This window comes from Gracilinanus agilis, chromosome 3 (genome assembly GCF_016433145.1).
Source record: "Gracilinanus agilis isolate LMUSP501 chromosome 3, AgileGrace, whole genome shotgun sequence".
In the NCBI taxonomy this organism is placed as follows: Eukaryota; Metazoa; Chordata; class Mammalia; order Didelphimorphia; family Didelphidae; genus Gracilinanus; species Gracilinanus agilis.
Genome location: NC_058132.1, coordinates 553,206,340 through 553,221,298, shown reverse-complemented (window position 1 = coordinate 553,221,298; position 14,959 = coordinate 553,206,340).

Sequence of the window (14,959 nt, the reverse complement as noted above, 5' to 3'; positions counted from 1 at the left end):
TTTGTCCCCCCTCCTGTTCTTCAATATTTCAAGGATCTGTGAATTCACTGGTGAGAATACTCTTTCCACTGAGGTGAATCATATTCCCTTTATGTCTTTCAGCAAAGGTTCTTAACCTGGAAACTGCAAACCCTTAATGGTAGAATTCAGGAGATCCACAAGATTGGATGGGAGAAAAAGTTACATTTTTATTTTTACTAGCCTTTGGTTTCTTTTGTTATCCTGTTTATTTTAAGCATTTAACATTATTAAAAAGAGATCCACAGGGTTTACCAATCTAACCAGAGTAAATCACACAGAAAAAATTGCACACACATTGTCCATCATTCAAAGCCTTTCCAGTTTGTTGAAACCTTCTAGAGCTGGCAAAACTCTTAAGAATTCAAAGTGAAGTGGGCAGAACTTAGAAATGTTGTACACAGTAACAACAATAATGTATGAGCAGCTGTGAATGACTTAATTATTATCATCAAGGCAAGGATCCAAGACAACGCCAAGGGACTTCTGATGAAAAAGAATATCCACTGCCATAGAAGGAACAGACAGAGTCCAAATGCAGATTGAAACATATCATTCTTCACTTAATTTCTTCCATGAATTTTTCTCTAGTGTAAGCAATATTTATACACATTTTACTCAGGCAATTCAGACTATTCACCTGATGCACCAATATATAGTTTGGCTTGATTTGGTTTTTCTAGTTAAATTTAGATTAGAGGTAACTCCTCCAAAATTACTTGTGTTTTTCTTTGAATTATAACTCATGCTCTGGGTGATCCAGTGTACCAGACACCATGTACATAATAGATAAGCAGCTCAGTAGATTGAAAGCGAAGCTTGGGGTCAAGAAGACCTGAGTTCAAATATGATCTTAAATATTTCCCAGCCCTCTGACCCTGGGCAAGTTGCTTACTGTCTGGCTGTCTGAGTTTACTCACTTATCAAAGGGATATCTAGTCCTCAGGATTGGAGTAAAGATTAAATGAGATAATATTGTAACATACTTAAAGACCTGGCACATAGTATGTGCTTAATAAATGCTTGTTTCTTTTTCTTTTTCTTTACCTTTTCTCTTTCCTTTGCCTTTACAAAAAAATGACTTTTTTTAGGAATTACTACAAGCCATCAGCCAACAGTCTATCTTGCTAATAAGATCTGTGGTTGAATGAAACCACTCATAAGGGTTTTTTTCATGGCAAGATGCTTTGAAACACTAAAGGTGAGACTTGTATGTACCTTTGGAAAGGCTAACTTGGGTCAGATAGTACAAATCTAATGATCCCATTGAAACCAATCTTTCCTTCCAATATTCATCACCAGGATGAGTCTAACTGAAATCCAGAAAGATTTCTTAACCACTACTTCCTATCATGTCCAAACCTGGAAGTAGGTGGGTGGGTGAGTGAAGGGAGCAACTTGGCTTTCAAAAAAGATCACAGATCTTTTTCTGCCTTTAGAAACTGGTAAGGAAGCGATGCAAGCAACTAGTATGAGAGCTGATTTCCAAGTCACAACAGTCTTTATTCAATTTCTACCTTGAGCCATTCTAGCTCCGTGACCAAGGGACAGTGCCTTAGGAATTTCTCTTAGAATATGCCTTCCAAAGAATGATCAGAACAACCTCTACAAACTCTAAGAAATAACATACTGCCTTTATTTTGCTCTCCCTGCCTTTTTTAAAAATAAGGTTTTACTATAAATCACTCACTAAGAGGTTACAGTAATAATCACAAGTTAAATGTCCAAGTTTTCAGGAATTTTTTCAGTTAATCCACATCTTCCTAATTGAAGGATCATAGGATATTAGGATGTTTCTTATAGGATATGAGGTCTTAGTTCTTCTCCTTTTGTCCATCTGTCTGACCTCCTTCTTACTAGACTTTGTCAAATGAATCAATAACCTGTTGTCTAGAGATATTATTTCTTTTTTAACTCAATTGATCTAGTTTTGCAAAGCTATATCTCATCCCTTGGTTTTTAGGTCTACCTGTCACCTTGGCAGACGACTGATGAATTACTTTCTTCTTTCTGGCTACAACTTAGGGAGAAGCTATTCCTTTGCCTGAATGAATTTCAGAAAAAAGAAAATGTCTCTGGCCTTAGCATGATTTCTAGAGCTATAGATATGCTGCCTTAGGTAAGAAGAGCTTTCTTTATTCTTGTCTTAGAAGTCAGGGGGCTTCAAATATAATCTTCTTTTCTCTTGTGCTTGACAAAGACTTTAACAGTTTGAAGCTACTCCTCTAGCCTCTTGTGGTTGCTGCCAATAATTTTTTTGTAGTCTTCTTTTCTCTATCCAATGGCTCTGCACTGGCAGTTTGACTTCTTCCCTCTGATAATCACCATCACCTTGCGTATAACCTCAAGCAGATTTGAAGATGACTAAAAACTGAGAGGGATAGTTAATGACAGGTGACAGAATGAAATTTCAAAATTATTTCAGCACGCTAAAAACAATGGCCAAGTCCAAGAATGGTGAACTTAACAGGGATAAATGTAAAGTTCAATATTTTGGTTAAAAAAACTATTTGAAAAGAAAAGGAATAACCAGAGTGGCAGCAGTTTATATGAAAAAAGTTTCTGAAATTTCAGTTGACAATAAAGGTCAATATGAGGCAAAAATCTAGATGTTAAAAAACATAGTTTATTTTTTTAGCAGTTTCAAAAGAAAACGAATGTCTCAGTTCATAGATGTAATAGTTCTATCACAGACTGCCATGGCCAAATGCCATCTGGAATGTTATGGTCTATTTGTAATCATTAAATTGTAAAGGGTAGACTGGCAGGTCATATTCCAGAGGAGGGTTATCAGGTTGGTGATGGATCTTGAACTCATATCATGTGAGTAATGTTTGAATAACAGCGATAGCTCCTATGTACCTAGTGCTATACAAATTATTTACCACACAACAATCTTATTAGGTAGATATCATAGTTATTCATATCTTCATCTTACAAATGTGGAAAATGAGGCGTGGAGAGGATATGTTGCTTCCCCAGGGAGGGATAGATAGCTAGAAAATGTCAGAGCTAGAATTCAAATTCAAGTCATCTGTCTCCAAACCTATTGATATTTCCAGTTCCACTATACTTTGTTCATTCATTTTAAAGTGAAGATTTTTAGTCTAGAAAAGGGATGAATGAAAATGATAAAATTATAAATCCAAGAACTGGAAGGAAACTCAGAGACTATCTAGTCCAACTCCTTCATTTTATAGATGAGCATGTGGAGGCCTAGAGAAGTTATATAATTTGCCCAATGTTAGAAAAATAGTAATCTAAATTTAAATCTAGGTAGCTTGACTCCAGAGCCAGTGTTCTTTCCATTCAACTGCACTTTCTATAAATATTTCATGATCTGTCACATGGAAGACAGAATCCATTTTTCAGTTTTATTCTGAAGAGAAAAACTGGGACCACATAGGAAGAAGATTCAGGGAGAGAAAACTTACCTTATATGAAGCAGGACAGTGCAGGTAAATATTTGACAACCTGCTCATGAGGAAGAGGAAGTAAGCAAACAATACGCTTTTAAATTTAATCTACCTCATTAACATTTTCTTCTCAAGTCTTGAGAATCAGCAAAATAATAAATCAAGGCCTGATTTGTGGCATTTGCTGATTTCTGAGGTGTAAATCCTCCCACTGAAAATTTAACTACAGGTTCTTCAAAGTTGGTTTGAGCTGGTTCCATCATTCAGTGGAATGGAATGCTCTCTAAAAATTAAAGCTTTTAAAAATTAGCATACACTGGGTTAACCTAGTTGAATGATGAACTCTTTTTTCAGTGGAGGTAATGTATGAACATCCATATGGAATACTGTAGGAGAGATTCCTGAATTGGGTGGGTGGGTGGACTAAATACCGTGAAAGCTTCCTCCTAACTCTAATATTCTCTGATTTTATGATTGTCTGAATATTGTATTAATTTGCACTGAGTTGCCCTTGTATAGATGTTCTCTTGTATTGTTTTAACTTACAAAAATATCTTCCCATAAATATTGAAATTATTAACTGAAACAAAGGCAGATGCAATTATTCTAAATTAATTCCACAAATTTTGACATCAAAAGTACATCACTATTGACAAAATTCCCTTCTGAAAAAAAGTTTGTCAGATTAACTTAAAAGACAATATAAGATGTATTATATCAAAACAACCAGGATAAAATTGGAAAATTCTGTAAGTTGAAATGCCAGCAGGTTGATATTTTCATTGAATTTTCCCATAAATTGATTGAATTTTCCAGATGTTTCTGTACATGTAAGATGCACTGGAGAACTCAGGCAATTATTTTTAAAAATGAAGCAAAGATACTAGAGTTGCTATATATTCTGGATTTTTCTGGTGAGACTGAGCAGTTATATTTTTGGCCTGAATTACCTCCATAATTATGTCATTTCTCCTCTTCTCTTTAGATATAGACACTGAGCCCAAGTTTCCTCAAGTGGCTTTAGAGAATGTTTTAGTAATTTTCTCTTTCAAAATCAAATCAATTGGCTGATGTCAATTTGTTCTTGCCTGAAAAAAGCCAGTAAATGCATTAATTTTTTTTCATTTCTGCATATTTCATTATATACCTTCCCCTCATTTTTCCCATAGGAGAGTGAGGGAGATATGAAGTTATACTGTGAGAATGATTCCTTTCTCCCATTCTCATCTTGCACCTCTGTCAGAGACAGCACTAAGTAACCTAGCCAGACAAAATTTCTAAGTGCAAAGATGAACTTTTATGTGTTTTGAGTTTAAACTTGAAATTTCTTTGAATAGTGTGTTTAAACCACCAGTAACTAGACCATACTTTTGGCTAAGAAAAAGTATTATTTTCATTCTTGCAGGGAAAAAGGACAAAACAGATTCTTTCTTGGTGGCAAGATCACAAGGGAGCACCCCGATTGTCTCCTTGCTTTTATCTGGAGCAAGAGACACAAAAGAACTACTTCAAATGTTCCCCTGCCATGAATTCAAAGGGTACAATGAGGAGCCAAGCTGGCAGAATAGTGACTCTCAATTTTGGCTTTTATAGAGGGTACATAACCTCTATTTATCAATGCACCAAGAAACCTTACCCCTTTCCCCTCACCTCTTTCCCAATTCCACCCCCAAATGAAAAAAGACTTTAGATAAAGGAGCCACATATATTTTAAAATGTTTTTAAGAGAACTGTTGTTTGTTTGTTACTCAGTTATTTATTGTTCTTCACGTCCAAACACTGAATTCTCTCTTATAACAAAGAAAAACCAACTTGATATATAAATAGCCATGTTGATTAATGGTGCAACATTTCATATCTAGCATCCACCACTTCTTTACTAAGAGGAGGGAATGAGCTTCATTATCTTTTCTCTCAAACTATTTAAGTTTCAGTCCATGTACATTTTGGCCTTCCCAATTAAGCTTTGATTCAAATGCTTTTCAGTGCAGAAAGGTGGCATAGTAGATAGACCCATCTTCCTAAATTCAAATCTAGACATTTACTAGTTGGGTGACCCTGGGCAAATCACTTAATTCTATTTGCCTCAGTTTACTCAATTGTAAAATGAGCTGGAGAAGGAAATGGCAAACCAATTCAGTATCTTTGCCAAGAAAACTCCAAAAGGGGTCATGAAGAGTTGGACACAACTGAAAAACAACTGAATATATTAGGTGCTTTTCAGACTCATAAGAGTGATGGAGTCAAATGTCCCTTGGCTCCAGAAAGCCAATTATTAAATGTTTAGTGTGATGATTTTGACCTTAGAAATCAGCAAATCCTACAGATGAAGGTTTGATTGTTGTTGATTGTCTGGATTTAAGAAAGTGATGGGGAAAAAAGTTAATAATGGAAATTAAACTTAAAAGTATATTTTAGGGGGCAGCTGGATAGCTCAGCAGATTGAGAGTCAGGCCTAGAGATGGGAGGCCCTAGGTTCAAATCCGACCTCAGACACTTTCCAGCTGTGTGACCCTGGGCAAGTCACTTGACCCCCATTGCCCACCCTTACCACTCTTCTGCCTTGGAGCTAATACTCAAAAAGTTAAGGGTTTAATTAAATAAAATAAAAGTACATTTTAAATATATATATATATATATATATGTATATAATTTCCCCACCTAGGGATAATCATTAACCATTTACCAAAATGCTCCTACTTTTAGTATTATTTTCATTTATATTATTGTATTTTTTTCTATATTGTTTTGTTGGCTGGTTCATATGAGCCATCCCAAATAACCTTTGGGTCAGGCTCCTTTTGGCCTTATTTTTCATTTATATGATTTCAGTTTTTCCTATATTGTTTTTCTGCTTTTGGTCTTCCCACTTTTTTCTGAATCCCTGAGAGGAGCACATTCTAAAAGAATGTATCATCCAAAATACTAAAGACCTTACCTCCAGGAATCTAGGTCACTAATACTGACTTTACTGCCTTTAGAAGTTGGGTGGTATTGTTGACAACACCACTTTAAAAGGAGAAAAAAATATTTAGAGAAAAAATTCTATTTCTTCTTCAGAAGAGAGAAAATGAATATTTGAAGTGGGGTTAGAAGAGGATGGAATGTGAGTCAATATAGTAATTTTGTTTTCTTCTAATTAGCATTTTAGTAGCTTGATAGTTTACTGAGACTAAAATAATATATGAAACAATTAATCCAAGTTCAAGTGCAGCATTCCTCCAGCAGATCATGTAGATCAGGCTGTAAATCTTTCCAGACTCATAAAAAATGTACAATATGTGTCCACCGTTTATTTTAAACAGCTCCAAAGTGCTTTATAAGCAGTTTCAACCTCACAATTCAGAAAGGTAGGTAAACATTAATATTCCAATTTTACAGGTAGATAAACAAACCCAGAGAGGTTAAGTGATTTGCCTGAGGGCACAGAGGAAGTCAAAGATTCAATCTGGAACAGAATTTATGCTCCCCATTTCCAGATCAAACCACTAAACCATACTTCCTTTCAACCTGGAAGCATAAAACCTTTGATGGAATTGTCTTCTTTTTTGTTCCTTTGCCCTCAGGGCCAGTCAAATTCCAGCCCCAACCCCCCAAGACTGGGAATTGTATTCTTTATCCTCTTTTTTTTCCCCCAAGTGCCTCTGGAACTGAGGCAGCCCTAGGCAGCTCCCTCATTTTCTCCTCGGACTTAGAAAGTGTCTACTTAGAGAAATTTCCTCCGGATTGGTGGCCTCTTTTGTGATGTCTGATTCAACAACTTTCTCTACCTGCAACCCACAAAACTGGGCCAGTTCAATGAACCTTCCATTTATATGCGCAGTCAAATTAAATTTGCCCAAGCCTTTGAAAGCTTACATCTGTTGAGTATACAATTTGTATTGCCATTTGTTCCACAGATGTGTAACAAGACAAATACCTGTCCAGGCTTACATGGGATTCAGAAATGCATACGTTAATCATGTTGGTGGAAAGAGGTTAAGGGAAATACAATAAATCAGCCTCCAAATGGTTTCACTTGGAAAGGTCTGGGAGAACAGGGTTATTTTTATCCAAGGATGCTTTTAATTTGAATCAAAAATGCTTTACCACATGTTCCGCCAGGAGTTCAAAAGGATTGGTAACAAACATTTAATCTTTTTTATTCTGGGATTGGCGCTAAGCCCTCATCAAAAAGCGTATGCAGTCAAACAGCTTATCTCCACTGAGCTGTTTCCCTTAATGTGTTCCTAATTATAATCCTACATATTGCTCACTGTGGCCGATTGAACAATATGGCAGTCATTTCTTTGCAGGCCTCCCTGTTCTTTGAACTGTGAGTACAGAACCAGATCAATGGGATTTGAGTGCTGGCGAATCAAGCCAGATGCAATCTGAGCAGAATGCATTTCCAGCTGTTCTCCAGAAAGAGCCTTGAACAGACAGCTGGGGACTCGTATTATTAGTATGATTGTTATTATACTCACAGAATGTAGCCAAGGTCTTTGAGGAAGGAGGCGACTATTCTCTCCTTCTAAATCGCTCTCATCCTCGATTCTCGTAAGTGCTTTAAAATAGAGCAGCTTAATTCATAAAAGCCCGGGGCGGAGGAGGGGGCACCCGGCCCCGTTATCCTAGCTTTACCTTGGATGGATGTTTTCTACGCTGTCTTGTTTATCACGTAAAGGACTCTCTAGAATTCTTTTTTAAAATATATACCACGCTTTCAGCTTCCACGGGAGGAATAAGTGGCTTGGAAGGAAGATGCAATAGTATCCCTACCTCTTGGGTCCAGATATAACCAGGCTGGTGTTCTCTGTAGTCACGGCCACTGGCAGACCTGAAAATAGACCCCAAATCCTTCGGATTTTCAGGTCGGTATTCTGTCCGCCACCACTCCCCGACTTAAGCAGTCTTAAAAATAAGTAAACCCGCAGAGATGATTGCATTTAGAGGCCGAGGCCAGGGTTCTATTATTTCCCATCTCGCTGGTTATTTAATCTCCCTGAACCTCAGTTTCTTCCTCTACAAGACAGGGATAGTAGTAGGTAATGCGCAACTACTTACTGCTAGGATCAAATGCGATCGTGTATTTGATAGGAACGATAAATATTTCATTTAATTAGGTAAAACTAATTAAATATTTAAAATAAGTATTTCATACTTCATATAAAATACGAAAGTCATATTTTTAAAATTGCTATTTATAATACTATACATATGATTAATATACATATCTATATTCTATATATAAATATCAAAACATTAAAATTTATATTCTAGATAAATAAAAATGACTTCTTGGGGCAGCTATGTGGTGCAGTAGATAGAGCAGTGAGCTTAGAATCTTGAAGATTCATCTTCAGGAGTTCAAATCCAGTTTCAGACATTTCCTGGCTTTGTGAACCCGGGCAAGTCACTTAACCCTGCTTGCTTTAATTCTTCATCTATAAAATGATTTGGAGGAGGAAATGACAAACTGCTCTAGTATCTTTGCCAAGAAGACCCCAGATGAAGAGGTAGAGAACTGGACTGACTGAAAATGACTGAAAAACAATAAATAAATATGAATTTAGCAGGGCTATATCACCTCTTCCACAGAGGGTTTTCTTATGAGTCTCCTCTCCCTCCTGATATTTCTTTTTGTTTACATACTATGTAGTTTTTATTCACTCATCTATATATTATATCATTCCCTCCAATAGAATAAAAAGGAAAGGAATGGGTGTATTTTTATTGGTTTTATATTTCCAGTGCCTGGCATACGGCCCTACACGAAGATCACAGAGTCAGAGTTAGAAAGGACCTTAGAGATCATCCATACTTGTGACTTTTATAGATAAGTAAACTGATGACTAGAGAATCTAAGAGTTTTTCCCCAGGTCCACCTGGCTGGAAAGTAACAGAGCAATCATTCAAACTCAGATCCTCTATTCAAATCTAGTCTTCTTTATTTTTGCACTAAACTGCATAATAAAAGGTATAAAATATAACTGGCAGACAATTCACAAAGTAAAAATATTATTAAAAGTAAAAATTTTTAAATAAAAATCCTTTCCTTCCATGTTAGAACCTATATTGTATATTAGTTCCAAGGCATAAGAGCAGTAAAGACTAAGCAGTGGGGTTTAAGTGACTTTCCCAGGGTCTCACAGCTAGGAAGTTCAGACCTCTTGTCTCTAGTCCCCGCTCTCAATCCACTGAGCCTCAGTAAAACTAGTTTTGTTAAGAGAATCACAGATTGAATGGAAGTTGCCAAAAGAACGGGATGCTGGCAGCAGAGTTGGATGTTGATTACAAAGTCAGCAAGACTCAGTATTCTGAGAGGAAAAGTCTGTGATTGTCAGTAATGTAGGATTTGTTGGGAGGTCAAGAAAGTCTGTGATTGTCAAAAATGTAGGATTTGTTGGGAGGTATAAATTACCTCATCAGTAATATCTTCCCCCACTGATAAGTCAAGGAGTCTTCATTCTCCTATTATCATCCTCTAAGATGCTTCTGTTTTCAGGTGATGTTATGCTAATAATAATAATGTTTCGACGGTGCTTATCACAAGCCAAGCACTTAATAATTATTATCTCATTTGATAAAAATCCTGAGAGGTGGGTGCTACTATTTACTCGATTTTGCAGATGGAGAAAGAGAGGCAAACAAAGCACAAATGACTTACCTAGGGCCACAGAGCTAGTAAGTGTCTGAGGCTAGGTATAAATTCAAGTCTTCCAAGTCCAACCTTCTATCTGCAACACCATCTTGCTGACCATAAAGACTCAGAACACTGCAAAGATTCCTAAGGACAATAACTGATGAGAATTCCATCTAAGTACCCATATAGGAAAAGTCATTTGGGAGTCACATGCCTATTGTCCAGACCATGATATGCAAAGGAAGGGAAGTAATGGGAAATCAGTCTGGAAAAGGTGGGCTGGAGTCATACTGTGAAGGGCTTTATATTTTAATGATGAGAAATTTTATTTTATTCTAGTGGCAATAATGTGCCACTGAGGTTTTTCGAGTAGGGGAGTTATTTCATCAGAACTTTGATTTAGGAAGACTATTTTGAAAGTTATGATAGGAGTGGGAGAGATTGGAAACTGGCAGACCAGTCAGTAGGCTGTTGCAGTAGGCCAAAAAAGAGGCAATGAGGGCCTGAACTAGAGCCATTGCCATGTGAGTGGAGAGAATAACACGAAAGATTATGGAGAAAGAATCATCAAAATTTGACAACCAATTTGATGTGGAAGAATGAAAGAAAATGAAAAGGCAAAGATTACTCCAAGGGTATGAACTTGAGTAATTATAAGGAAGATGATTTTCACAATAAAAATAGAGAAGTTTGGTAAAGGGTTGTCTTTTTAGGGAAGATAATGAATTCTATTTTAAATATCTTTAGTTTAAGATGTCTATGGAACAACAAAGTGGGAATAGCTGGTGGTAGACATGTTATTGGAGCTCAGAAGAGAGACTAGAACTGGATCAAGAGATGCAGAGTCATTTGCACATGGATGTAGTTGCACCCATTGAAGTTGATGCAGTCACCAAGAGAGGGAGCATAAGATGAAAAGGGAGAAGAGTCCAGGACAGAAATCTGTAAGAAACTCATGATTACTGGGAAACATATAAATAGTAATCTAGTAAAAAAGACTGAGAAGGAGCAGAGAGAAAGGTAGACAGACAACCAGGAAAAAAGTAGTGTCATGAAAACCAGTAGAGAAGTCAAAGTTGAAAGAGAATATAATCAAGAGTAGTAGTCCTCAAAATATGGTCTAAGGACCTCTAGAGACCTCCAAGATCCTTTCAGGGGGTCTGTGATATAAAAACTATTTTCATAATAATACTAAGGCATTTTAATTTTGAATATAGCAAATATTATTAGCTATGACCCGTATAAACAAAAGCCCTTTGGGTGAAGGTCTTCAATAATTAAGAGTCTAAAGTAGTCCTGAGACCAAGATGTTTGAAAACTATTGATCAAGAGTGTCAAAAGCTGAAGAGGAGCAAAGAATGGTGAAGACTGAGGAAAGCCTATTCAATTTAGCAAGTAAAATATGCTTAATAACCAGGAAAAGAAGACCTTTAGTTCAGTGGTGTGCTCATAGGCTACTTTGCAAGGAAATTAAAGGTGAAAAAGAAATAGAGAAGTAGGTGTCTTTTTCTTGCAGTTAGGTTGTGGAAGGAAGGGGAAACCTAAGGCAATAGTGATGGCTTGAAGGGGTGGGTGTTTGAAGTGTAGGTTGTTTTGTAAAGATGAGAGAGACTAGACATATCTGTAAGTAGCAGAGAGGATGAGCGAAAGGGGGATCCTAGAAAAAGCAAACTCCTGAAGGAGGTGGGATGGAATGACAAGGAATCAAAGGCACAAGGAAAGATGTTGGCCTTGTTGGTATGGCTATGGGAGGACTGACCACTAGTCTGGTACATTGGTGTTTGGTTCAACTATTTCAGAAAACAACTGAAATTATTCAAAGGATGTTATTGAACTGTTGAAAAGGAAAAGTAACAAGAATTTATTAAACATCTACCATGTGGCAGGCACTCTACTAAGTTAATATATCATTTGGTCCTTATGGTAACCCAGGGAGACATGCACTATTATCCTCATTTTGAAGTTGAGTAAAATGAGGCAGATAGAGGATAAAAGATTTTTACAGGGTCATAAACTAGTAAGTGACTGAGATCCCATTAACTCAGGTTTTCCTGACTCTAGGTCCAGCACTCTTATCTCCTACCTTACCTACCTGCCTTTTTTAAAAAAACATTTATTAATATTTATTTTTTAGAAAAGTTAACATGGTTACATAATTCATGCTCTTACTTACTTTCCCCTTCACTCCCCGAGGTCCCTCCCCCCATGGCTGATGCGTATTTCCACTGGTTTTAACATGTGTCATTGATCAAGACCTATTTCCAAATTGTTGATAGTTGCATTGGCGAGGAAATTTTGAGTCTACATCCCCAATCATGTCCGCCTCAACCTATGTGTCCAAGCAGTTGTTTTTCTTCTGCTTCCACTCCTGTAGTTCTTCCTCTGAATATGGGTATCATTCTTTTCCATAAATCCCTCAGAATTGTCCTGCGTCATTGCATTGCTGCTAGTACAGAAGTCCATTACATTCTATTTTACCACAGTGTATTGGTCTCTGTGTACAATGTTCTTCTGGCTGGGCTCCTTTCCCTCTGCATCAATTCCTGGAGGTCTTTCCAGTTCACATGGAATTCCTCCAGTTTATTATTCCTTTGAGCACCAGCATATACCACAATTTGTTCAGCCATTCCCCAATTGAAGGACATACCCTCATTTTCCAGTTTTTGCCACCACAAAAAGTGCGGCTATAAATATTTTCATACAAGACTGTTTATCTATGATCTCTTTGGGGTGCAAACCCAACAATGGTATGGCTGGATCAAAGGGCAGGCATTCTTTTATAGCCCTTTGAGCATAGTTCCAAATTGCCAGCCAGAATGGGTGGATCAGTTCACAGCTCCACCAGCAATGCATTAATGTCCCAGTTTTGCCACATCCCCTCCAGCATTCATTATTCTCCCTTTCTTTCATTTTAGCCAATCTGCTAGGTGTGAGGTGATACCTCAGAGTTGTTTTGATTTGCATTTCTCTAATTATTAGAGATTTAGAACACTTTCTCATGTGCTTATTGATACTTTTAATTTCTTTATCTGAAAATTGCATATTCATGTCTCTTGCTCATTTATCAATTGGGAAATGGCTTGATTTTTTTATACAACTGGTTTAACTCCTTGTATATTTGAGTAATTAGACCCCTGTCAGAGTTTTTTGTTATAAAGATTTTTTCCAATTTGTTGTTTCCCTTCTGATTTTGGCTACATTGTTTTTGTTTGTACAAAAGCTTTTTAGTTTGATATAATCAAAATCATTTATTTTACATTTTGTAGTTTTCTTTAACTCTTACTTGGTTTTAAAATCTTTCCTTTCCCAGAGATCTGACAAGTAAACTATTCTATGTTCACTTAACTTATTTATAGTTTCCCTCTTTTTTATTCAAGTCATTCACCCATTCTGAATTTATCTTGGTGTAGGGTGTGAGATGTTGATCTAAACCTAATCTCTCCCATATTGTTTTCCAAATTTCCCAGCAGTTTTTGTCAAATAGTGGATTTTTGTCCTAAAAGTTGGACTCTTTGGGTTAATCATACACTGTCTTGCTGATGTCACTTACCCCAAGTCTATTCCACTGATCCTCCCTTCTATCTCTTGGCCAGTACCATACCATTTCATGACCGCTGCTTTATAGTACAGTTTAATATCTGGTACTGCTAGGCCCCCTTCCTTCACAATTTTTTTAAAGTCATTTACAACTTTATTTTTTTTAACCCTTAACTTCTGTGTATTGGTACCTTGGCGGAAGAGTGGTAAGGGTGGGCAATGGGGGTCAAGTGACTTGCCCAGGGTCACACAATTGGGAAGTGTCTGAGGCCGGATTTGAACCTAGGACTTACCGTCTCTAGGCTTGGCTCTCAATCCACTGAGCTACCCAGCTGCCTCCTCCTTCACATTTTTTTCATTATTTCCCTTGATATTATTGATCTTTTGTTATTCCAGATGAACTTTGTTATAGTTTTCCTAATTCAGTAAAAAAGTTTTTTGGTAGTTTGATAGGTATGGTGCTAAATAGGTAAATTGGGTAGAATGGTCATTTTTATTATGTTAGCTCATCCTTCCCATGAGCAATCAATGTTTTTCCAATTGTTTAGATCTAGTTTTAATTGTTTGGAAAGTGTTTTGTAGTTGTTTTTGTATAATTCCTGTGTTTTCGTAGATAGATTTCTAAGAATTTTATATTTTCTAGGGTGATTTTAAATGGTTTTTCTCTTTCTACCTCTTGCTGATGTGATGTGTTGGAAATAAACAAATGCAAAGGAGCAGAAATAATAAATGTAACCTTCTCAGATCATAATGCAATAAAAATAATAATTAGTAAGGGCACCTGGACAGGCAAATCAAAAACTAATTGGAAATTAAATAATATGATTCTCCAAAACCAGCTAGTCAAAGAAGAAATCATACAATCAACAATTTCATTGAAGAGAATTACAATGATGAGACATCCTACCAAACTCTGTAGGATGCAGCCAAGGCAGTACTAAGGGGGAAATTTATATCCTTGAGTGCATATATTAACAAATTACGGAGGGCAGAGATTAATGAATTGGGCATGCAACTTAAAATATTAGAAAGTGAGCAAATTAAAAATCCCGAGATGAAAACTAAATTAGAAATACTAAAAATCAAGGGAGAAATTAATAAAATCAAAAGTAAAAAAGACTAGAAGCTGGTATTTTGAAAAAAACAGATAAAATAGACAAAGTACTGGTCAATCTAATAAAAAAGGAAAGAAGAAAACCAAATTGACAGTATCAAAGATGAAAAGGGAGACCTCACCTCTAATGAAGGGGAAATTAAGTCAATCATTAAAAAGTATTTTGCCCAATTATATTGCAATAAATATAGCAATCTAGGAGATATGGATGAATATTTACAAAAATACAAATTGCCTAGATTAACAGCA